Source organism: Mesocricetus auratus, unplaced genomic scaffold, assembly GCF_017639785.1.
Source record: "Mesocricetus auratus isolate SY011 unplaced genomic scaffold, BCM_Maur_2.0 Super-Scaffold_100676, whole genome shotgun sequence".
NCBI classification, from domain to species: domain Eukaryota; kingdom Metazoa; phylum Chordata; class Mammalia; order Rodentia; family Cricetidae; genus Mesocricetus; species Mesocricetus auratus.
In genome coordinates, this window is record NW_024429266.1 from 58,829,122 (window position 1) to 58,855,580 (window position 26,459).

The 26,459-nt window shown below is 41.8% G+C and overlaps 1 long non-coding RNA gene across 1 annotated transcript; it reads right to left on the reverse strand.

Moving 5' to 3' along the window:
• Positions 1 to 2: 2 nt before the first annotated feature.
• On the reverse strand, positions 3 to 26,459 carry LOC121137148. Its single transcript, XR_005874379.1, has 4 exons — positions 26,412 to 26,459; positions 25,298 to 25,388; positions 4,458 to 4,630; positions 3 to 549 (listed from the first exon to the last, which is right to left on the reverse strand). It is a non-coding gene; the product is annotated as an uncharacterized LOC121137148 (long non-coding RNA).

Sequence of the window (26,459 nt, forward strand, 5' to 3'; positions counted from 1 at the left end):
GCCCAAATTATCCAGTCCTTTATTTTGGTAACTTCAACATAGCCTTTACAATGCCAGTTTCTCCTGACTGCTTAGGTCCTTTTGCCAAGGCTCCTGCAAATTTATCAAGCAAATTCAAAGTTCTGTATGGGCTGGTGGCATTTGATCTCATGAGGCAGAGAAAAGGGAAAGTGTGGAAGAAATCGTGTGCAAGCAAATCAGCAGGAATCATTGCACATGCAAAAGTTATTCTACCCCCGTCTTAGTTTCTGTTCCGTGGTTGTGGCAAGATACTTGGATAAAAGGTACTTGAAGGAGAAAAGGGGTTATTTTATCACCAGAGAATATTTTACCAGTTCAGTCTTTTATGTTTTTAAAAATATATAGATAAATACCCATATTCCTTTGTTGATGGGGGACACACATGTGCCAGAGTGTATGTGTAGAAGTCAGAGGACAAATTGTTTTGCAACAGAGCCCCAGACCTCAAAAGGCCGCCAGACCTTAGCACAACTGACTCCATGATGGAAGTATCACTCAGGCCATAACTCATCACATAGACAGCACCACCTGCCAAAATGAAAATGAAGATTTAATCCATCATGGCCCACACATCTTGGAAAATCTCTAAATATATTAACCTTGCATTTTGGCTTCTGTAGTTCTATTTCTGGCTAACTGTTGTTAATTGAAGTATGTGAACACAGGACATGGTTTTTGTGCTTAAAAGCTCACCTTGAGACAGGCTTCGCTCTACCCTGGAATCCTGAACACACAATGTAGCCTCTGGTTGACTAGTAGACTTCCTACTGGCTTAAACCCAAGTCTGAGCAGTCTTCTCCGGTGGGCACCCCACAACAATTCTTGCTCTCACTTCCAGCTGCTGTGACATAGATAGACTAGTGAATACTAGCCTTCTTGATACTGTCTGTCCCTTCACTGGTTTTTGCTTTTTGATGCCTTGCTATTTAATCATATTTCAATGTTTAATGAGTTTTTTCTTTCCCTATTAGAAGGAAGATGTGATAAAGCTAAATGCAGGCAACAGTGATCTGTATCCAGGTACATGTGTTTGTGTATGTGAGCATGGGCTGGTATTTACAGCTGTGTTTTTCTGCAAACATATGTTCTCAGGAACAACACTTAACTGTTTGTCCAAATGCTCACACTGGAGAGTTTCTTGGGAGGGTAGGGATCATGAGTGATGTTTATTTTCTGCTTAAAGCTTTTTAAGATACTAATTCTCGAAGAATTTCATATAATGGATCTTGATCAAATTCACTTCTCCCTCCCAGGTCTACTCCCCCTATTTCCTCATCACCCTGATGTTATCTTTATTCTTTCTTTCCTTTTTTTTTTTTTTGAAGTATTTATCTTCAAGCAGCCTTAGTCCTCTGGCTCTTACAATCTTTTTACCTCTCTTCTATGGTATTCCCTGAGCCTTAAGTGTAGAGGTTTTATTTTATTTTATTTGTATTTCTTTGTTGTTGCTATTGTTTTGTTTTCTGTGTCCTGTGTCTGCAGATTACAGGAATTTAACATTATGTTGCATGTGATTAGTTACAGTGAAAACCTCCTAACCCAGGCATCCGACTGACGGCTCTCTTGGGGAGAGACTAGTGGGGGGAGTAACCCTGACTGCAGGTGCTTGCCTGTTATCTGGAGTGAGGAACACGATATGGACTGGTAAGTTACAAAGTTGAGGAAACAGGTCAGAGGTGATGTCTAAGGAAGGAACTGAGACCACCCTGACTCGTACAACCACTAGAGATTGGCTGGCATCCCTGACATGGGAGCTTCAGTATTTACTCCAGAGCAGCATCCATCACAGTCAGATCAGCACTAGCCAATCAAAATGCAGGAAGAATCCAGCAAGTATCAAGGCTACCTGGGTGGGAATCGCTAGTCCAGTGGCTACCTTTCCTCCTGGCACTCCTGAAGGAGGTCAGCGAGAATGGAGGTCTCCTTAAGGAGACTAGTCTGACAGGCTGCTCTCTCCTTGTAGTTCTAGAAGCCAGGAAAGAAAACGGAAAATCTCCAGAGGGTGATTGGGTCTAGACGGCAAACACTGAGGTTTCCAGGCTCATCTCCTATCACAATGACTTGTACAAAGGTACATGGACAATTACAAGAAAAGATCATTTATTGCCGGGCGGTGGTGGCGCAGGCCTTTAATCACAGCACTCAGGAGGCAGAGGCAGGCAGATCTCTGTGAGTTCGAGGCCAGGCTGGACCAATAGCCTCCAAAACAATACAGAGAAACCTTGTCTTGTAAAACCAAAAAAAAAAAAAAAAAAAAAAAAAGATCATTTCTTGATGGGAGCTATAAGAACATGGAGGTGTTGCATGCTTCCTTGTGGCCTGGCTCAAAGAAGGGAAGTGAGAGAGAGAAGGAGGCCTGAAGTGAGGTGCCCAGTGACCTCTTCAGTCTTTTCCCTGTTGTGACCTTTCATATTTCATCTCAAACTATGGAATTTCCTGCCTCACCAAAGTTTCTGACCTTTTATTTCTTTTTAACTTACAGATGGGTAGCTCTCTTCAATGAAGGCTCCCCTCCATTGTTTCCTTACTCTTTGGGATCACTTAAAAAATGCTACATATTTTCCTGGTCTGAAATAACCTTCGGAGATAGCTCCCTGCCCCCCAACTTCGGACAAGAATTCCTAGAAAGAAGCTGTGTCTTCGAAAGCTGATTGACTGATTAAAATGTCATGACTGTGGAGAAGTTGGAATGTTGCAGGTCCAGAGGCTACTTATATCAGGCCATCTTCAGCCCCCTAAATAGCCATTCTATGCCTGCCTCTGTGACTGGCCTAACCTCCTGTGACTAACACATAAAAAACGTTTTGGAATGTATTATTAAGAGAACCAGAGTTTTCACCAACCAAAACGCTGAGGCATCACGTAGCTCCTGAGGCCTATAGCTGAGATTTCTCTGATTAGCTATAGCTACCTTCTTAATGTTTCTGTTGATACATTTTTTTAAATCCTTGATTTAAGACTTTTTTTGTTCTGTTACTATAAAAACTAACAGAATTGCTATATTATTGGATCATGGAATTTGAGCTAAACAAAAAATTTGAGATCCCAGGCCATAGTCACCCACATTTGCCTCCAGAATTCTCTTTGGTGTGTGAGCTGTGTTTTTGTACCAAGAATACCATTTTACAATGAGATTTGTTTGGGAAAAGACAGAGGTAAATGATCAAAGGTGACTTATGCACTGGCCTTATTTGTTTTGGAGATAAACCACTCTTAAGCAAGGACTGCTTTATCTACCCAGCACTCCCTGCTTCCCTAACAACAGAGACTCCCATGTTGCTAAAGACCTCCTGCTGGTACAACTACCCACAGAGCAAGCAAAGGCGTCTCCTCCTTGCTCTGAGGACCCAGAGCCCATCTAGAACCTGTCCTCCCCTCTTGTTCTTATGCAAGACAGGGATTGATTGACCAGACAAAGAGAGACATTGGATGGACATCTCCTTTTCCTTATAAGATCTGGGACACATAAAAGCTGATCTTGGAGACATGTCCAGAAGCCACTGTCTAATTCACCAAGATCTTTGGGGACTCAGTCCTCTTAGCTGGCCTTGAAGGATGTAATGTGACCCCTATACTAGACTCTGTCTCCCAGTGGAAAGACTGTGGCTTTGCAACCCACTGAGAGATGGAAGGACCAGACTCTTGGAGCAACACAGAACACTACAATGGGTAAGGTACAAACACAAGCAGAAAACCAAGGCCCTGTGGAGGAGAAGTGGTTCTGAGGCAGACAAGGGTAGGAAATATTTTAGTGATGTTGGCATAAAAGCACAGCCCTCAACTCAAAAGGGAGAAGAGATCAGTTATTCTGGAGCCAACTATGAGTGACCGTGGCCCAGGACCATAGGGTTAGGTGACTCCCAAAGCCCATGTTCCACCATGGAAGCATTTTCATGACACTTTTATAGTAACAGAACCAAGGAAGTCATAAATCAAGACACTTTTCAAACATGTTGGTGGGAAACATCAGGCAGGGGTAGCAGAAAGAGAAATGTCAACGATGGGTCTTGGATGTTTGAGATAACTCTTAGCCTTTTGGTAGATAGGAAGTACAGCTTTGTTGATACATCCCGAGAGGTTTCATCTGTTACTCACAGGATATTAGGTCTGACACAGAGGTGGATGAGGAGTGGCTACTTAGGGGACTAAAGATGTCCCAAGATCATTGTAATTGTGCACTGGGTCTTGTGTAATATAAAATAATACCTTTTGAGTCAAGAAGTCCTTATAGGAATTAAACAAATCATACAAGAATGCCAAGAAAATGGGTATATCATCCCTTGCATAACCCTCAAAATATCTCAATGTTATTAGGAAGTCAAAGAAGAGAATGTGGAGACTTGTGCCACCAAGCCCCAAATACGGTAGCCATTGCAGTGGTCCTCAGTCCCCACACCCACTCTTGGTCACAGAACTGTAGGTGCCTTTCTGAGTACCTCTGTTGTGTCTAACAGGCAGTGTTTGCTTGTCTTCACATGGGACAGCAATCTACATGAAATGGGATGGCCCAGAAAAACACCGAGATTCCTACATCGTTTTCTCAAACTTGTAAGTCTCCCGATATTTATAATTCTTGCAGGCGTCTGATTTGATTGTGGTAAGGGTCCCCCTAGAACAAATGAAAGACAAGAGGCTTAGTCAGCACCAGTGTGTGCATACTCATCTGTGCATACTCATCCTCCTCACAATTCTTGGGTCCTCAGTGCCATAGCAACCCAAACCCATTCCTGTAGCTTAATATCATAGACCTAGAGCCACAGACTTTTCAAACACGTTGGTGGGAACATCAGGCAGGGGTGGCAGAAAGAGAAATGTCAACGATGGGTCTTGGATGTTTGAGATAACCGTACAAGGGGGACAAAGGGACTAAGATGTATATGAGGTGAAGCCCTGCTGCACTTGAGGCTCAGCCTTTGGATGCGAATCTGCTGAGTCAGTTTCAGCACAAATAAAGCGGCTCCATGGCAGAAAGCCTGGGTGTCCTGTTTCTCTGTTCAGAGTCCCTTTACAGATGACCTGCTCTTTTCTCCCTCACATGATGCTTGACTCAAAGGTCAAATTTTCTTATTATAGCAACTAGTTAGAACAGGCTGTAAGGTATCAAAACACAAAACGCAGCTTTGCCCACAAGAGGTTAAATACCTAGGTTATACAGCGACTCCTTCCGGATTGCTCATGTATCTTGTAAGACAAAAACAGGGGAAATATACCTTGCAGGCTAAGGGTTCTGTCTGCCATTTAGACAGTTAAGAATAGGTTCCCGCTTGTCTTATGTAAGATCAGGTTTCTAGTTGTAATAAAGAAGTTCCTGTTTGTCCTGTGCAGGCTAAGGTTTCTGCTTGTATTTAAAGAGTATTTTTCTAACAATGTATAACAGCCAACTCTCTCACCCCTGTAACACTTTATATCTCATATAAAAGGGACTTCAAGAGGCCAGCCGGGGCTGCTCTCTAAAATCCTGACTTAGGGAGAGGCAGCTAGACTGACCAGTCCCTGGTGCACTCTAAAATAAAGGTTGCTTTAATTGGACAATTGTGGATCTGGTTTAACAATCTAAATAGTACCTCTGTTATTAGTAAATGTCCTATACCCCAAACAAAAGAACAGTGAAAGGGATCCTAGGACCAACTGGTTACTATTGAAACTATACTCCAAACTACTCATTAATTGCCCAGTCACTATATAAGAACTGTAAACAGGACAGATCTGATAATGCACAAGAAGGCCTGGAGGAAGAGGTGGCAATTTAGGCTTTAAAGTTATGTTTAAATCAGGCCCCTACCCTAAGGCAGCTGGTCTATGAACTCTTTTTTCCCTCTTGTTTCTGAGAAGGAAGGGAATGGAAAGGGTATGCTGATTTAGAACCATGGTGGAGGGGGTGGCGGTGAGGACGTGCTACATAGGCCCCTTGGTACTCTAGTCCTCTGTAGCCAGAGGACATCCTCCTTGCATGCAAGCCATCACTGCCCCTGCTGTGCTACTTAACAGATCTGAAGAGGTCCTTCCACCACTTACAACCCACTCCATAGGAACTTTGCTACACTCAACATCACACCAGCAATGCTCAGTGAGGTCCGCCCTCCCATGCGACACTCCTGCTTTCATCTCCCTGGTGCTCTGCAATGCTCTCCATCCTGCTGCCTCGTGCCCCCTTTATCAGATGAGCTAAGAGGAACATAGCTAAGCTCAGTACTCAATATACTTGTTGCTTCCAGGAAAGACATTTGAAACAGCTGTGGAAAGCACAGAATTGATTTTATTTACTGCTAGTTCTTATCTTTGAGATGAACAAGGGCATTTCTAGACAGGATATGCAGTTACTTCCACTCTTGGTTTAATGGATTACACTCTTTTGCTGATGGGTAAAGCTGTTCAGACTTAACCAAAGTGCCCCTAGTGGTAAAAAGAACAGTTTTAACACACACACATTGAGTCACTACATATTTGGAATGCTGCACAAGAAAGAATTTCTGAATTCCTCAAATCTTAGAATTGCTGGGTGCTGTCAATTTCCCTACTAGCCATTATTAACCTCCTAGGATACCTAAAACAAAGACTGAGGAAGCAAAGGTCGTGACATGGGTGATGGGACAGCAAGCATGGCTGCATTGTGTGGAACAACATGCCCTGAGAGACTTAGTCCTGGTCATTGTACTCATCTGACTTTCTTCATGGTCATAGTGAGCATCCAAGGAAGACAAGAACAGTTGGCTATAGAAGGGGAATGGTTTCAGTCTCCAAGATAAGCTTTGGTTGGATCCTTGGTAGGAATCCCATAATACCCCTAAATGACCAATTTCCTCTTCTGGATTATATATATAGCTCAACTTCCTGGGCATCAGAAAACCTAATCTCTTGTTTATTATTTGGGGTTATTAACAATAACCCCAAAGGTAAACTCAAGGTGTTCTGTTTGTGCCAAACATAAGCCTGCTAAGCCATTTCATGGCACCAGAGCATTTCTGTTAGGTTTCAGGAAGTGAGTATGTCTGGACTATAGAAGGATTTCTGGTGGTTAGATAAAAGCCAGTATTCCTCATGAACTTGTAAAACATGTCAAAATGAGTCATTTCTGTAGCTTCTAGCAGAAAGGACATATGACTCACTACTGACATCTACCTGTGGTGCCTACCAGCATATCAAGGTCCATGCTATCCTTCAGGATCCTACCGATTTCAAAGTCTGCACTGGGATCCCCATTACCACGTGGTGACCATATGCTTACATAGGTAGCTGGAACGCTGTCTCACTTCTGCTTAAATCTCCCCTTCTCAAATCTGATGGTGTTTGATGACTAGGGTACTGACAGGCTTGCCAGCTTAACAAGCACCTTGTTAGCTCATTAGTTAGGTTTCCTGTTAAAAGTACAGACAGGCATGCCTCCTTCACTGGCTTCATGATGTTGTAATTTAAGAAAAGCAGCACACGGGGAAAGATGCCATGGGATAGGGTTCAAGCAGAGGTTTTTTTTTTAATTAGGGAAAGGGATCATTAAAAGGGGAAAGGGAAGTGGGGAGATTGGCCTCCAGAGACGGAGCAGCAGGAGAGAGGAGAAAGGAGAGAGGGGGAAAGAGAGAGGGGGAACAGACAGAGAGAGGGAGAGAAGAGGAAGGAAGGAAGGAAGGAAGGAAGGAAGGAAGATGGATAGATGGATGAATGGATGAGAGGTAGGCAAGGCCCCTTTAAAAGGTAACATAGTGAATATGCACAGGTGGTGCTCTTAGTGGCTGCACCTGAAGCCATATCCTGTCAGAACCCCAAGGACAGGCCTGTATAGCTGCCTGAATACTAACACATGGTACAGGATAAATAGGTTTCAGATGTAAATTCAGAGGCTCAGAGTTTTAGCATTGATAAATACTGACTAAATTTCTGTGGATTTTACTGGTCCTAGCTTTTTTCAGCCACATAAGACAAAACTCTGTTGAAATGCCAACTCCTCCCCTCTTAAAAGGTTAACATTATAAAGAGGGTATAGAGACCTGCAGGCCCTGTTTAGCTTCTCTCTTCTTCACTCACCCAACCTCTTTTGTTCAGTGAATTTAGACTTAAGAACATTCATGCCTTTTATCCCAAAGCCAAAGCCTTTTACTATGACTCTAAATCTGTCTTACAGATACCTGCAGGTCCTGGGGAAAGTTCTGCTACTGTGTCAAGAAATCTGGATTTATGGAAACTAATCCTGGTCTCCATAGCTCCTCTTTTTGCAGGTTCACTCCTCCTGCCTGGGCCAAGGCTAAACCCGCAGGGTGCCATCCATATATACCAGCCCCTGTACCAGCTCCAAGGACACCAACTGGGAGGATACTGGCAGGTTAACTTCACCCGCATACCCACTCATAAAAACTCTCTTATCTCCTAATTTTTTGACATTTCTACAGGATGGGTAGAGGCATTTCTCACCTCCAGAGAAACAGCAGATTTGATGACTCAGGTACTCCTGGAACACATTATCCTTTGATTTGGTGTGCCATCTCCCTAAACTCCTGAGATTTCGCTGTTGGTACTACCTCTTCAGGCTCAAGTAGGCACCTATCCAGCAACTGGGACCTGGTTTTCCAAGATGTCCCAATGAAGGACATATCTGTTCTTGTGTCTGTCTTATTTACCCTTGTGTCTTTTGTACAATCAAGGCACTTCTCCATTTTTTTCTGGTAGTCTCCCCTCTTCACATGGCTAGCCCCATTCATAGGGCTGGTGATAATTTTTTTCTCCTAGCAATCTCCTTCTCTGCCTCCTCAAGGAACAGAGGCCTGAGGTCTCCAGGATGGCAGCTAACCACCAAACGTTTCTTCACCCACCCATACCTCCCACTGAGCATAAGCCTACTGACTCCCAACTCTTCCTCCCCTCCCCACATAGTCCTGTGCCCAGAGGAAGTAGCCAGATTTGAACTTGTACCCATATATACCCAAAAAGGTTGGAATGTTGAAAACTCCACCCAGTCTCTCTCCTCTCATTCCAGACCCTGCCTCTGAGAAAGTTCATCATCAGAAGCTCCTCCTATTTAGGCTATTTAATCCTGGCCCATAGACCTGCCAAATGTTCTTCCTCCTGCCTTTCTGAGAGTCACCATGAGTTGCTTCACTCGGCTTTGCTTTGTTTACTAAATCTGAATTTATTACTTTGGTTTGATTTGTCTTATTACATCAGCGGAGGAACCCTTTGAATCTGCTCCACCACTAGATTCATTTTTGCCCTTTTAATTTTTATTTTGTTACACTGTTAACATATAGCCATTAGTATGGTGTTTGTTCGCTTGTTTTGTTTTCTTAAGCTATACAAGGGAATGTATCCCTGGAATCTAACTACAACAGACTGCTATGCTGGACAGAGCATGACAACCACTCTCCTGGTTCTTGTCCTTTCTGGGGCCATCGATTCCTATTGCTTAAACCCTGTAGTAAGATATAGAACAATTTCAGACAGAACTCCCCATGATACAGAGATATTGCCCAATTCCTACTACAAAACAAACAAACAAACAAAAAAGACCAAACCCTAATCTTCCTCCACAAGCAACAGATAAAATAGGATGGAGTCTTACAATCATTCTTAGGCAGGAACTATTCCCGTCATCAGCATGAATTATAGGAAAATGACTGAGTATCCCCCTTCTGTTCATCAGAAGAGATTATTTAGGAGAACAGTTCTCAAGGCTGAGCTGTGGCAGGAGTGTAAATACTGGAGAAAGTTCTATCAAGATTAGAATATGAAAAAGCCAAGAGGTATGCAGAACCAAGCAGTGTTGCTTAAGGTGTGGCCCCATCCACTATAGTTATTTCTGCTCTCACTTCTCTTCAAGGTGGTGTGGCAAGTGGAAAATCTATTTTCAGGAGGAACGCTCATCATCTGTGTGGCACCAAGGCCCCAGCCTTTCCCTTCTCCCAGCATGAGCTTCCTAAGAAATACCATTTTGTTTTTGTTCACTGTTTTCAAAAGTCTGATAGCCAAAGGGTGGGGCATAATTGTCTCTAGACTGTGTTTATTCTTGCCAGGAAGGTCAGACAGACATTCCTCCTCCCAGAAACTCCTTCTGGCTGGTTCATTACAGATCCTAATTGCTGAGTCTGCCCACTTTCTGAGGTCTAATTCAGAAAGTGCCTAACTTTCCTTTTCTCCTTTTCTAGCTTTGTTTTTCAAACACTGGCCCAAACTCTCAAACCACTTGACTGTGCTTGACTCGGAGTATCCTTTTCTCTCTCTGATGCCCTCCACCATACAGCTGCCTGCAGCTGTTTCCATTGCCGAGCTGCCCACTGTCTTGAGCTCTAACTCAATACTTCTGACCTTTTCTGTCTTTTGCCTATTTCCTTCCTGGAAGCTGCTGAACTCTCCAGCTTACTTGCCCTTTCCTTTCATTTTATTCCCTTTCTAATGCCTTCTAAGTTTCCTTCTGAGTCCATTTTTAAATAACTATTTTACCTAGAATAATGAGAAACTATACAAGAGGCCCTGTGTTCCCCAGTGACAAAGTTAGCAACCCAAAGAGCAATATATAAAATCAAACATTGTATTACACTATGTGCTAATTTGGTGTTGATGCTGAAGAATCAGAGTAGGAAAGCAGTCTTGGTTTTCCATAATTACACTACGATACATATATACATATGTATATGTATATATGATCAAAACCATATGTATAGTGAAAGCCTGAAGCTCATTATGTACATAGTCTTGAATCCGAGCCAAAATGTTTCAGGAACATTCACTGGTGAAACAGCACAAGTGTACTGTATGGGCAAGCATACTACAGTGTACTTGCAGAGTTCAGAAGCCAACTTTGTAGAATCAGTTCTCTCCTACCTTTATGTAGGTTCCAGGAATTAAATTCAGGTTATCAGGTTTGTATGGCAAGTGCCTTTGCCTATTATAGAACCTTGTCAGTGGCCCTCCCATCTTCTTCTTAAGACAAGGTCTCTCAGTGAACCTGAATATCACTGGTCCAGTGAGGTCTGGTATCTGCTGTCTCTGTTCCCTCTACTCCCTGAGGTGACAGGCCCATGCTGCCATGCCCAGCTCTGACATAGATGCTTGGAAACTGAACTCAGGTCCCAGGTTTGTGAAGCAAACACTTTACTGAGCTATCTCCCAAGGTGCTGAAGACTTTTAAAGAAACCATTGCTCAATGCTGGTATGATAAATGGTCTTTATTAGAGGTCATCATAGTGGAGAAGATGACGTCAGTGATTCTAGGACTAGTCAAATCAGTGATGATTGCAGCTGTACTTGAAATCGATGCCCAACCCTTCCTGGACATACACACACACATGGTAAGAGTTTGAATCAGCTTTATACTAACTGATGCCATAAAAGTTATCTTCTGTCTCCCTTAAAACTTAAGCTCAGGCTGCTGCTGAGCAACCTCCAAATATCTCAAGGGCAGAGGCAGCCAAATGGAGCAGGCATGCCATTTAGCATAGGTACCACAGGGACTCGGCAGGAGCAGTGCAGCCTATAATTCCCAAAGTGAGCATCCAAGAGGGAAGGATAAAAAAAAGATGTCAACCAAAGAATGTTCTAGCTAGCTCTCTTGGAAGAGACCGACTTGAAGCTGTCCCTAAGAGTTACTAAGGTTACAAGCCCAGCAATTCCTGCTGGTACACCAAGCACAGAGTTACGGCAAAATGTACCTGGAATGTTCATAGTATAGCCAACATCACTGCCTCTAAACAGGCAGCTGTTTAGAGGGAACTTTGACAATGTAGTCTGTGTGTAAATGGGGGATTGAAAATTTAACCTTAAAAAAATGTTCCTAGTGGTGACCATCTCTATGAACTAGGTTCAGGGTTGCCAGGCGACAAAAAGTAACAAAGACTAATTCTAAGTTCATTTAAACCTACACCTACAATGCATTATCTTAGTGTTCTCTACTGCAGTGGAAAAGACACCCAGTCAGAATTTACCCCCCACCTTCTATCCTTCACCCTTTTTCCCAAGTGCTCCTCTGGCACTCAGCTTACACTGTTAATATTTGTTATAAATACATTTTTTTTAAGTTACAGCATAGTTTTTTAGTACATGTTTCCCAACTAAATCACTTGGCCTTTTCAAGGCATTTTGTTTGTTTGTTTGTTTGTAACATTTTTTATTAGTTGTATTAATTACTCTCCTCATTGCTCTGACCAAATGCCCAACAGAAGCAGCTTACAGGAAGAAGGATTTCCTTTAGGCTCGTGGTGCAGGGGAATGCAGCCCGTCAAGCTGCAGGGAGAAGTGGCGTTGGGTATGGCTTCATCCAACCAGGGAGAACATCGTTCTCGGCTGGTTTCCTCCTTTTCCTCTTTGTAGCCAGTCCAGGACTTCAGCTGATGGAGTGGAGCCATCTACATTCAAGGGTTTCTTTCCTCAGTTAAAGATTTCAACAAACACTCTCAGGCATACCCAAAGGTGTGCCCCACGAATTTTCTGTTTATTAAGCCAACAAAACTGACAATGAATTTAACTATCATACTAAACCACTGTCTTTCCATGCATACCAGGTTAACCAGAAATTGACTAGCCCAGCCTTGCTTTAAGACCTACCTTAAATGCTCGGTTTCTTCTGTGCTATCGTTTTCTTCTGCATTGCTGTAGAATTTTTGTACCTCTTCCATGAAAGCATTTTCCTTGGGTTAACACCATTATAGTTGGGTCTTAACCAGATGCTACTTCAGGATAAGGAATGGGTTTTCCTTGGCACTAGATCCTGCACAAAGGCTCACACTCAACCTCACACTCTCATTTACCCCACAAATACAACTGAGTGTCAACCATGCAGATTGTCTTCTAGCACTGAGGATGTAAAGCAAATAAAACAGACATAAATTTCAGTCTTCATAGGGCTTAAATTCTCTGGGGGGAATTTAGACAATAAGTCGAAAAGTAAAGCTTATTGCTTTGAGATGTGCAAGTCATGAGGTACTAGGCCTGATTCAAAAAAAATCAAAGGAGACTACCGTGTGGAAGTGATAACCCTGACTTAAACAAACAAACAAACAAACAGAGACTGGTACATTTAAGGAGCTGAAAGAACTTCATACTGACTCAGAAAGAATAGTCTAAAAGTATACCATCCTTGTCTCTCTAGAAAACTAGAACCTACAAGACCGAAAAAGGAGAAAACCCCTACTGCTCCCTCATTGGTTTTAAGATACATTCCGTAGGAGGCACTCTGTGCCCGGCACTGTAAACCTAGGTAAGAACCTAGATCCAGGGAGATCATAGGTCCTAAGGGAACTTAATGCTGTTGTTTATCTAGCGGAACTCCAAGGTACCTTTTAATTATTTGTGTGCATAACTATAGACAAGTGCACAGGCTCAGCTTTTATCACAGATGGCCCTGTCAGATGAACGGTGGTGAGGGAGAGGCTCATGGTTGAACAAGGTACAGAGAGGAAGTGGCAGATGAGTGTCCAGCTTGGACAAGGAATTTATATTGTCTCCTCCAAGGCTCAGAGAACACTGCAAAAGATAGGGTGCAGAAGAAAGGGAGAAGGCTTGTGAAATGCCATCTGCGCAAGACACAGATGTTAGCATCATGAAGTCACAGCAGCTGTGGATGCCTGAATTGGTTCTGTACAAGAAAAGGCCTAGCAACAGTCAGGCATGGATGGCATGGGGGCTCAGGGGACCTACCCTCACCTCTGAGCTATTTGCTGTTGATAAATTCAGGGATACAGGAAATCTTTGCTTTTATTTGTGTACCCACTGATGACTGCAGCAGGTTCCAGTCCAGTGGTCATGGATATAGCCCTGATTATGTGTCCCAAAATGAGAGACAAAACATGAATCTTGTAAAAAAGGACTTGCGGAGCCGGGCGTTGGTGGCGCACGCCTTTAATCCCAACATTCGGGAGGCAGAGGCAGGCAGATCTCTGTGAGTTCGAGGCCAGCCTGGTCTACAAAGTGAGTTCCAGGACAGCCTCCAAAGCTACAGAGAAACCCTGTCTCGAAAAACCAAAAAAAAAAAAAAAAAAAAAAAAAGGACTTGCGGGTAGAAAGGAAGAGGTGTTGATTGGGATGAGAAGGCCATCCCAGAAGTCATAAGATGAGGAGAAACTGAATACATCATCCAAACAATAGGGAAAATGTCATCGTTGTGGCAAAAAAAAAAAAAAAACAACAACAACAAAAAAAACACTCAGGACATATAATCATTCTATTTATAACTGAATAACCTTAATGAAGTTATAATGGCAATCTTTAGAGTTTCCATAGTTTTGTTTTCATTTTAGATCAATTTTGTTTGTTCAGAGACAGGAATCCCACTATTACTGACTCCTTTCTCTGCCCCAAGGTGCTGGGATTACAGGTGTGTACAACTATACCTAGTTTGTAGACCACTTAAAAAAATAGAGTATGTTCTAGAAATAATTGATATTCCATGAATATTACAATTTGTAACAGAAAATGGGAGAACCACTTCCCTTTTCCTTATCCCTAAAAATTAAATACTACATCTATAATTATAAAATTTATAGATTATGGACAGCTTCACACCCTGTTTTCAACAGCCTGTAAGAAAATACCAATGAGCCAGGCATTGGTGGCACATGCCTTTAATCCCAGCAATCAGGAGGCAGAGGTAGACAGATCTCTGTAAGTTCAAGGTCAGCCTGATCTACAGAGTGAGTTCCAGGACAGACTCCAAAGCTACAGAGAAACCCTGTCTTGAAAAACCAAAAAAAAAAAAAAAAAAGAAAAGAAAAGAAAAGAACAATGGTCACGAGCTACTTGGCTGCTTTACACTAGATAAATCCTGTCCAACAGACATTCCTGCAATAATGAACATCCTATCTATACTCTTTGCTGTCTATTAACCACATGGACTATTCCGTAGGTGAAGCATGACCAATACAAGCAAGGAACTAACTTTTAAACATAAATTTTCAATGATTTTAAAGTAAATTTCTATAGCTATATATTGCCAGCGGTTAACATTCAGTCTCTAGATTCAGGGTCTAGATTGTCACAAACAGATGTCTCCAAGATAAAACTGGAACACCTTTTCATTTTTGTTTTGTTTGCCATGTGAATAGGCATAGCTTGCATCCTAGTAGGTTGAGGCCTTAGCTGCTCCTTTTGTTTAAAAAATTTACAGGCTTGTAGAGTAGAATGTTGATAGCCAAAAAGTTGGGCTAGGGGACATGCAATTAATACAGAAGTCCATTCACTACACTACTACAGTGTTTCATCTTATTCCAGTTTTGGAAAGGAGTGTATAAGTATGAACAGTGTTTGCAAAGCAGAGTTTAATTGAAACACTATGGGAAGTATTGTTTTAGTGGAATGGTGGCTAGAATCATGTGACTTCTTCCATGGCACACCTGCTTTCACCATCATTTCTAAAGGAAGTCCTACCTATGTCAAATCCTCCTATAAAGGGATCTTGAGTCTCCAGAGTTTAAGGCTCTAATTGAGCATTTTAGTTCCCTTAATGCAAGGCCAAGACTCAAAACAACAGATACTATATGTCGTCATTAAATCAAAGTTTTCTTCTATGTGGTCTTCCTATTAACTACATCTCCTTTACTTATCTCACTGTTCACTCCTCCATATCATTTATGCAATTAATACGGAAGAGCAGGAAGTGAATACCCTGGGAAATGAATGTACTTCTGTATTAATTGCATGTCCTCTAGCCTGACTTTTTGGCTATCAACATTCTACTCTACAAGCCTGTGAATTTTTTAAGATTATTTGTATGAATGCAGTATTTTTATCTATATTTCACAGCATCTTCTTCCGTAGTCATCCAGTAGTTGCAAATGGTAAGTTTTCCTTCATTTTAAAAGGATTGTACCTATCCACTACATTTAACACTGCAATGACCATGAAACTACAGAGAGCTCTTGGAGATACTGATTATAATTCCTTTAGAGAAAACACCCCTAAGTGAGAAGGCTTGACCACATTGCAATTCTAGTTTTAATTTCTGAAGCACTTTTACTGCTTTCCTAACTGGCTGTTATCAATTTATGTCTCCACAAATAGTGTTCAGGGGTCGCTTTTTTCCACATCCTAGCAACTTTTATCTTTTTTTTCTTTTGAAAACAGCATTTAATAGGATTGAATTTTTAATCTCATGATGGTTTTGATTTGATTTTCCCCTTTGACTCATGTTCTCCAGCTCCTTTCCATGTTCCTGTGGCCATTTGCATATCTTCTGTGAGGGAAATCTCTATTCATTTCCGTGGTGTTTGAATAAGAATGACCCCCATAGGCTCATATGTTTGAGTGCTTAGTCACTAGGGAGTGACTATTTGAGATGAATTAGGAAATGTGGCCTTGTTGGGGTAGGTGTGGTTTTGTTCCAGGAAGAGTGTCATAAGGATGGGGACATGGGGAGGTATGCTTTGAGGTTTCAAAAGCTTAAGCTAAGGCCCAGCCCCTCCCCCTTTCTGCCTAGAGGTCGGGCTGCAGCTCTAAGCTACTGCTCCAGTGCGGTACAATCCACCATGCTCCCACCATGGTGATAATGGACTAACCCTCTGAAAGTCTGAACAAGCTCCAATTCAATGCTTCCTTTTGTAAGTGTTGCTTTGGTCATGGAGTCTCATCACAGCAGTAGAACAGTGACTGAGATTATTTCCTTTACTAATTTTTTTTTTTTTTGGTTTTTCGAGACAGGGTTTCTCTGTGGCTTTGGAGGCTGTCCTGGAACTCGCTCTGTAGACCAGGCTGGTCTCGAACTCACAGAGATCCGCCTGCCTCTGCCTCCCGAGTGCTGGGATCAAAGGCGTGTGCCACCAATGCCTGGCTCCTTTACTAATTTTTAACTGGATTATTACTCCAGGGTTTTGTTTTGTTACATGGATCTTGGGAGTTCCTATTAGATTTTGGATATGAACATGTCATTACATAAATGTTTGGCAAATACTAGTTTTCTGCCACCTTATAGGCTTTTAGATGCAGATTTTAAGTTTTTGAAGTCCCAGATGTTCCTTTGTGTCTTGTGCGTTTGGAGTCATGTGCAAGTATTCCTGTTGAAGACCAATGTTCTAGACCTTTCCTCAGGACTTTCTTTTAGGAGTTTCACTGTTTCAGAATTTACAGTCAAGTCTGTAATCCATTTTGTTGATTTTTTTTCATATGTGAAGTAAGATAAGGATGGCACAATTAAATAATTCAAGTATTGGAGAAGTACAGATGACATTTGTCTCTTCCTTATTTGCAATGGTGACAAACTAGAAATAATCCCATTGTCCAACAATAGAAGGATGAATAAAATGTTGACCACTAAGAAATAGACAATTTTATGACTAATTTAAGAGTTTTTATTTGTTAGAATATTCACAGTATAATACTGAGTAAAAACAAAAGGAAAAAATGTTGGGAGAAAAGACATCAGGACAATGCATATCAATTAGAAGTGATTTTTAAAAATTCTCCTATCCTTTAAATATTTTTCAAATGTATTTGGTATCAGTAGTATGAAATCCAGATTATTATATAATGCATCATTTTGAGTTTTTCCCTTCATTTAGATTCTCATGGAGACTTAGGACAAAATTCAAACTTCTGGAATGCCAAATGTTGTTAATTATGGAATAAGGACCGGCATGACAGATGGAGCACAAGCCATGGAGAGAATATTAATCATAGTTTATTATATTGAGACTGAAAGGGGGGACACAGACATGACAGAGAGAGAGAGGAAGATGGGAGAGAAGAAATGATGAGAGTAAGGGAAGATGAGAGAAGATAAGAGAGAAGAGAGAAAGTGGGCAGGGGTCTGTCCTTTAAAGGGGTCCTTTGCACCTGTGTGCAGACTGGTTCTCATGGAACTCTGGGCTGACCAGAGTGCTGCCTTAGTGCATTCTGCCAGGTAACAGGGCAGGCCAGTGTAATGCCTGAACCTTTCACCAAGCACTTGTCTATTACATTTGGTTTGACTTACTTACTGTACTGGGAGGCTTTTCCTCTGCCAGCCGCTTTGGTTTTATCCTGCCAGCCGCTTGGACTCTGCCACATTGTAGTCCCCAAATAACACACAAGACGATGTATTAATTATGAAGCTGTTGGCCTTGCTTGTTTCTTACAGGCTTGCTCTGACTTAAGTATTTATCCCATAATTGCTAATCTAAGTATTTCTCTTACCGGAGAGGTTTCCGGGCTTCCTATTCCATGGTGTTACATCTTGACTCTCTGTGTTTCTCCTTCCCAGAGTCCTAGTCCCACCTATCTTAGTTCGCTATTGGCCAACAGTGCTTTATTGACAAATACACAGGACTTCTTTTTCGCTGAGACAGGGTTTCTCTTTGGAAATCCGCCTGCCTCTGCCTCTGCAGCAATTCCTACCGGTGTGTGTCACCACAGCCAGCTTTTCTATTTATTTACCACTTTGCCGTTTCTTTTTGTCTCTCAATCTTACGTATATTTTTAAACACACTGTAAACCTTTAGAGGTTTTGTTCATCCAAGTCTGACTGTACTGTAAATCTTTATGTTTTTCTGGTCACGTGTCTTATCTGTTAAAACCACGGCTGTTTAAACTGCCGTTTTTCCAAGATGGGGGGCATAAACGTGATTCCAGCTTACTGTCTCAATCTGACATCCAGCAAAAGCTGCCAGCTCAGAGATGTGGTCACTGCCACTTCCAGCTGTACGTATAACTTTTCAATTGTTAGCGGAGTCTCTTAAAAGAACCTTGCTGGGTTTTTTTTTGTTTGTTTTTGTCTTTGTTTTTTTTTTTTATGCTGAGTCAGGAAGACTCCCGTAAGCGAGCCACGTGAGTTTCTGCTTGTTGCTAGCAAAACAGAGCCCACCTGAGAAAAATGCTGCTACCAAAAATCTGTGCTTCTCTCCGTTCTTTTGTTTTTAAAATTCCTTTAAAGCTTTTGTCATTCTACGTGGAAATTCATCATCCCACTCCTGATCACTATTATGCAAAGACAGCCGCTTTGGTTTTACCCTGCCAGCCGCTTGGGCTCTGCCACATTGTAGTCCCCAAATAACACACAAGACGCTGCATTAATTATGAAGCTGTTGGCCTTGCTTGTTTCTTACTGGCTCGTTCTGACTTAAGTATTTATCCCATAATTGCTATCCCACTTCTGACACCAAATGATGCTTTTCGTTTCTCACGCAGCTTCTTGCGCCTAGCAACTTACTTATTTTTAAATTCAAGTATCTTGGTTTTGATGAATTTGCTGAAACATCAGTATTTTTGGACCACACATGTAAAAACTACTTGGGGTGAATTCCAAATGGGAAAGTACCAAAAAAGATTTTACAAAAATGTATCTTAGCTTTATTAAGCATTTAAAAAAATGGCTTGTAAAAGAATAATTACTTGCACTCATGAAATTATGGGTGCTATAAATAATGGGACTAGGCTATGAATCAGTTTCTATCATGATGGGAACATCTGTAAGCCATGTGTTTTCATACTGAGCTGTGAGTAAATGGATCGTTTCTCTGCCCAGACGATGTAGAAGGTAGTCATTATTTGGGCAAAAGAAAACATCATATGGCAGAAAATGGGGTTTGGGAAGAATCCCATATACAGTGCTGTGTGTGATGTGGGGGTCCAGGGGCCCAGATGCAGTGCTGTGTGTGATGTTGTAGACTTTGGGGTATTTGGATGCAATGATGTATGCGAGCCCCCGGCACTCTAACAGTCTTTCTGGACCCTGAATGGGAGTAAGTGCAAACTTCATCGCATAAAGCTTTGCACAGAACAATCAGTGGCACTAAACAGCTTACAGGCTTAGGGGCTCTCTTCCACCAACTCAGAATATCTGTTCCTTCAGATGCCATTTCTGGCTGACGTTGCCTTTCCTAACAAGCTGCAAGGTACAGAAGAGTGGCTCGCAAGGAGTTAAAATTACAGAAAAAGCCGAGAAAGGTATAAACAGTCTTTTCCTAGAGGATTTGCCATTTAAAAATGCAGCTACTTTTAATGCCAGGTATCCTTGGTGGCCAGTGACTATGAACTTAGAAGCTGCAGGGAGCTGGGTACAGGTGTTCCCTAAGGGCATGGCTTGTAGCTTTCCATTCATTAAGGAATCAAGCCTTGGGAACCGATCCCCTGCCTACATTGCCCACTAGAGAAAGAGAGAGTGGGGAGGAGAGGGAATAAAAGGAGAGGGTAGATGTGAAGATATATGGACAGTTTATTGCATTTAAGGGACCTAACTTTAACAAAACAGCTTGCCTCTTTGAGGTATCAGCCAGGAGCCAGAGGACATAATTAAGATGGGTAACTAGGTTTGAGAAAGGGACAGAAGATAAGATAAAATGAAATTTTCTGTACAGCATCCTTACAGTGTGAAACCCTATTCCCAGCTTTCTGGGCTTTTTCTTCAATAACTTCTTCATTTCCTCCTGCACCCATCTCTGAGGTCTCTTGGGTGAAACCGTGTAGGTTATTCAAAAATCACTTTTAACTTAAAGCACATTTCCATGGAAAAACATGAGTTTAGATGCCAGAGAAATCCGAACATTGTCTCCACTCCATCACTTATTTTGTGTTTGGAGACCTGCTTAACCTCCAGTCCTGCATTTCCCTAGCTGGGCCGACACTTCTGAGGTTGCTGGGCATAAGAACTCAGTAGCTGGTACAGAGCAACCATATAAAGGATTTTAGTTATCACATACTCAGTAAATAAATATGCTTCAGGCTTTTTAATTGCTACTTAATATAGATCTTTATCTTCACAATCAATATAAATAAGACCAAAGATAGAGAAATAGAGTGAAACAGGAAAATGTGGGCTATTCGAGAGCAAAGCAAAGATGAAGAAATGTTAATAAACAGCGTTGCAATCCAGGAAATAAAGTGGTCACAGAAGGAAGACACTTGACGTCATCCTATCTCTACCACAGTTCTGTGATGGAGGCACACAGGGCAGTTTCTGGGGTGGTGTTTTGCAATGACGGGATTAAGAAACTTCTGGTTAGCAGGGTGCCGGTGGTGGTGGTGGCATACACCTTTAGTCCCAGCACTCAGGAGGCGGAGACAGGAGGATCTCTAGGAGTTCGAGGCCAGCCTCGTCTACAGAGTGGGTTCCAGGACAGCCAGAGCTACACGGAGAAACCCTGCTTCAAAGAAGCAAAATAAGTAAATAAATAAGAAACTCCTGGTTCTTCCAGGCTGCAATTCTGTTCTTTGGCTCTCCTAAAACAAAGCTAGGGAAAAAATATGAAATCCGACTCTGCAACTCTGATTTCTTGATTCCACATGGACGTTGTAATGGCTAATACTTGGAATGAAGGAGAATCTTGTTTCAAAGGCAAACACAAATTTCAGTTGTGCACACCCCCCTATAAAATCTCAGTGCCCCAGCTCTGTCAATACTTGTTAAAGGGCGCTCATCTTACTGAACCCCACTTTACACATCTGAGTTCCTCTGCTCTGTTATTCTACCCAGTTCCTATAGCCTTGATGTTTTTAGTTGTTTATTCTTAAAACAAAATAGGCCTTTATTTAAAAGGTACATATTTAAACTTGGCACTTCATCTTACATCAAAGGACAAATTAGACACCCTAGAAGAAGAACAAATTCGTGTGTAGAACAGGGAAGGTAGGTGCCAAGTTTTCTATGTTTGTGGGTACATCAGTGTGAGCTTTATGGTTAAATTCCTTAGGCTCCAGTTTGAGCTGAAGTCCAAAGTGGCCCAGCTCCCCAAAGACCTTAGGGCCTTATTTTGTTCTAGGAGACAATGCCATAGCAGTAACATGTTTGCCTGGTTACAAGAACTTCCACAGAGGCCAGCAAGGTCTAGCAGGCACTGAATTTGAAATAACCTAAGTGTCTCTGTAATTTGATTCTGAGCATTTTTATTTTACAAATCAAATGCATGTAGTAAATCTCTATTATGTGGATAAGAAGAAATATCTATTTGAGCTCCTTTTCAAAGTCCTGGAAAAATTACATTTGGGCCAAAAGTAAAATCATTGCTTTCAGGATACAAAGTCATTACTTAAAACTTACCAGCCAGTTACATTTTATTATAAACATGTGATATTACATCTTATTCATAGTGCTCTCATTTAATATCCAAAATACAATTTTATAAAGAAGGAACGCTATATGATATACGATTCCTTTAGATGATGGGAACACCATACAGTAAAATGAAGAATTTAGAAACTTTGGAGATGTGTTTGGGAGCTGGCTCTTTTAACTAAAAACCTTGAAACCTAACCAGGGCAACTGTAACTTCCTGTGTCAAGTATGGAAACTATGACACACGAAAAGCACTCCTATGAACTTTTACTGGAAAGGTCAAATATAATTGCACTCAGATATGTCATAGACAGGACTAGCCCCGTGCTAGATGCTCGATGCGTCTGAAGACGGCTAAAACTGGCGGCACTGGATTTACAAAACCGTGAAGGTGGGGGGGGGGGATGACTAGGTGAGGATCTTGGAGAACAAAAGTGTCGGAGAACAATGAAGAGAAACAGAGAACAGGTTCTGCAGTGGAGGTAAAGGAAGCTACAAGCAGCTCATGGAAGTCAAGTGTGGAAGGCGGGAGCCAAAGTGAATCCCAGTGAGGACTTTGAGGCATCTGTAAGGCTCCAGGTACAAATGAATACACTGGCCTTTGTAAAAGGGGATGGGTACCTGTGTGATCCTGAATGGAAACCTCTCTTCATAGAGGTTCCATGCCTGTCTCTGAAACAGAGATGGGTTTAAGTCATTCCTCCCACCTAGCCACTCTGTGTTGGTTTATTTCACACAGCTTTTTTTAGGAGGACACAGAGGGAGTTTCCGATCCTAAAGTTAGAACAGGCAGTTGAGGGTCAACAGCTCTGGGGACTATCATGTGTGATGCTATTGCTGACTCCTTTCCCTTCTTGGAAGACTTTGAAAAGAAGTGTCTCATGACAATGTTAAGCCTCTCCAACAGGGTGGGTTTGTGTGCTGGCAGCCTATACAGTGTGAGAATAGCAACATCAACTGCAATTACAATTTATATTAATTTGGTATTAAATGTGAAGTTGGAGAAAAATGTCAAAGAACACAGCGCTCTGGAGGAATGACAGATCCATGGCATTTATTTTGCAAGTGGTCTGCGAACTTCAGGACTAGTAATAGACAGACATTGTAGAAGTCGTTCCTGAACTCCACAAGGAATAGCCAGGAAGCTAAAGGAAAGAGATGAAGATAAGAATCGTCTGCTTTGCCGGGCGGTGGTGACCCACGCCTTTAATCCCAGCACTCGGGAGGCAGAGGCAGGCGGATCTCTGTGAGTTCGAGGCCGGGCTGGACCAACAGCCTCCAAAACAATACAGAGAAACCCTATCTCATAAAACCAAAAAAAAAAAAAAAAAAAAAAAAGAATCGTCTGCTTTGACATTGGAAACACAACACAGACAAAAGTATTCACACCGAGGCTGTCTCCACTGTCTCCATTTCACCTCTCTCTCTACAGTCACTAGTAACTCTGAAATTTTATGATTTCTCAGACTTCCTACTAGATCTTTAACTATAAACAAGAGCAAGATAAACAGGCCCACGTCTTACTGAACTCATTGCCAGGTTCCTTCTCTCCATTTTTCTGGCCTCCCTGCTTTGTTATTGGCTATCATTCCTTCTTGTCATTTTCATGTGTGTGTTACCTGTGAACTGGGCACGGTATCACACAGTCAGACCAACCCACAAAGGTGGGATAGGGCTCTTTCAAATTGAAGTGAGTATTCATACTGCACACATTTGAAAAAGCAAGGGTTCTGGGGGGTAGGCCGGAGAAGGGGAGGGTGGGGAACTATGGTTGGTATGTAAAATGAATAAAGAAAAATAAAATAAATAAATGAGGGAAAGCAAGAAAGAAAGGAAGAAAGAAAAGAAAAGAAAAGAAAAGAAAAGAAAAGAAAAAGCAGGGGTTCTGATAATCAGGATGGATTTACATGATAGCATTCCCCATCAAAAGGGTGGTATGCCCTGTATTTACTCATCTGCTAAAAGTTCCTAGAGAAGGCAGTGTCTTTGTGAGGAGGCAGGATCAGCAGAGGTGTGACCTCACTGGAGCTAAGAGAGGTGATGAGAAACAGCGGTTCCAAGGGACAATGCCTCCTTGTCTTGAAATAGTGGGGAACTGAACCTTCAGTACCATCTTTGTGTGTGTGTGTTTGTGTGTTGGATGAGGGAGCTGATGTTTGCTTTATACCTGATAATTAGAACAGAAAATCCCCCACAGAGAGGCAGGGAATGTATGTTTGGGAAGATGGTGGAGCACCTCTTAAGTGGAAACCAGTTAAGGGCATTAAGAACAAGGAAGGATCTGGGCTGGAGAGATGGCTCAGGGGTTAAGAGCACTGGCTGTTCTTCCAGAGGTTCTGAGTTTAATTCATAGCAACCACATGGTGGTTCACAACCATCTATAGTGAGATCTGGTGCCCTCTTCTGGCATGTTTTATTTATTTTATACTTAATAATAAATAAATAAAATCTAAAAAAAAAAAAAAAAGAACAAGGAAGTTCGAGAAGCCAAGCCCTGCAGATGAAGGCAATCAGGAAGAGAAAGAGATCTAAAGCAGGCAGCCTTGAACTGCAGGTCTTCCTGAAGTCAACTGATGACAAACTAGAGTAACTGGTTAAAGTTTATGCCAGAGTTTGATGTCTAAAACAAATGTTTCACATCTGAAACAATTTTAGATGATAACAAATTCCAGGGTGTGCCTTCCACGGAAGTGAGTAGAAGGAAAGGGGCATGAAACGACATCATCAGCAGTGACTCAGAAAAGGGAAAAAATGTGGAAATCGTCAAACATGGACATGACGTCACTCTGAAAACATAAGTGGACAGTGGGTAAAAGCGAATGCTGTGGGAGTGCCACATTCTTCAGTGAATAGCAGTGGTACGGGAGTCTGTCACTGACCGCAATCAAAAGTTGGGCAACATTAATGCTTAATGTAACTCTTTCTAGAAGAGCAAGAAATGTTTTAATGAGAGGGTGGAGGGGGGATGATTTTAAATTTATGTGAAACAAGCATTAAGTTTTTATGTACTAATGGAAACCACAGAATTAGTGAAGCTGGGCTATTCTTATTTTTTAATAAAATTTTAAATGGAAGATGAGTTTGCATTTTATAAAAATGGTAGCTATATTTTTCTCTCTCTTTACATGTTTTCCTTAAGCCATGCTTTCTGCCCTTGAGTTTCTATGAGTTTTAGGCTTTTGATTATCCTATGTGTCTGCATAGCTATATAATACATTTACTATCATGATACATCATATACAACACCCAGATCTTGTGACTCATAGTTCCTAGGAAAAAACCGAGACATTTAATCACTGATTTAAAGCTATATGAGTGATGGTAATTAACCCAGATACTCACAACTGGACAAAGTGCAGAGGGTGAGCGACCTTGGAGCACTTAGCCTTAAATGAGCCGCCTTTATCACATGCTGCACTCAAGGCTCAAGGATCTAAGCAGAGGAGGAAGCAGGAAGATTGTAAAAGCCAAGTTGGTGATGACTCCAAGGAAACAGCATTCTCTAGACACAACAGGACTGATACACATATGAACTCATAGAAACCGTGGCAGCATGCACAGCCTATACAGGTTTAAACCAGACAATATTCCAGCACTGAGAAGGTGAAGTGGTCATACAGCCCTACCTCTAACCAAGAAGTAATCTATTTCCAATTGATACCTGGTAGGAGAGGGAAAATCACTTCTCTTCAATGGAGTGACATTGAGTATACCAACCACAGTCCAGGGCAGGCCCCATGCTCAGCAGTAGTTGTCCAACCCAAAAGGGACTACATGTTTTGGGGTGCATGGAGTTGGGTACATAGGGATGGGGGAGGCTTAGGAGCAGTTAAGGGAGGGGAAAGTATGGTAAAAATGGTGTATTAAATACGGAAAAAGTAAAGCTCTGTGGTTTTTTATTTTATGATTTTATTATTATAGAGCCATGAGTACAAATCCCTAAAGTCAAGACTGGTAATGAAAGGACATCAAATTAAGCTAAATCTCTATCTATCTAGCTTGTTATCCATTCATTCTTGTGTTTATTGAGCATATCTTGTATGCCAGACATTGCATTAGCTGTACAGATTAAAAAGATTAGTCTTTAATCTTTGTTCTTGAAAGGCTATGGTCTGATGACAAAATCAAGTACATACCATTGTTGAATGCTGTAATAGAACACTGCCCATTGTATGGAAGTCACAGAAGGTGTCATTGTTAGTTTTAGTCAACTTGGCACAAACCAAACGTATCTGGGAACAGAGAATTTAAACTGATAAATGGCCTCCATCATATTGGTCTGTGGGCATAAACGTGTGGGCTCTGCCGCGCCAGCCTGGTTCTAGATCCGCATGAGTCCCAAATAAACACACAGGAGGCTGTATTAATTATGAAGCTGTTGGCCTTGTTTGTCTCTTACTGGCTAGCTCTGCCTTAAGTATTACCCCATAATTGTTAATCTAAGTATGTCTCTTACCGGAGAATAGTTCCAGGCTTCCTACCCCCAATGGCGTTACATGTTGAC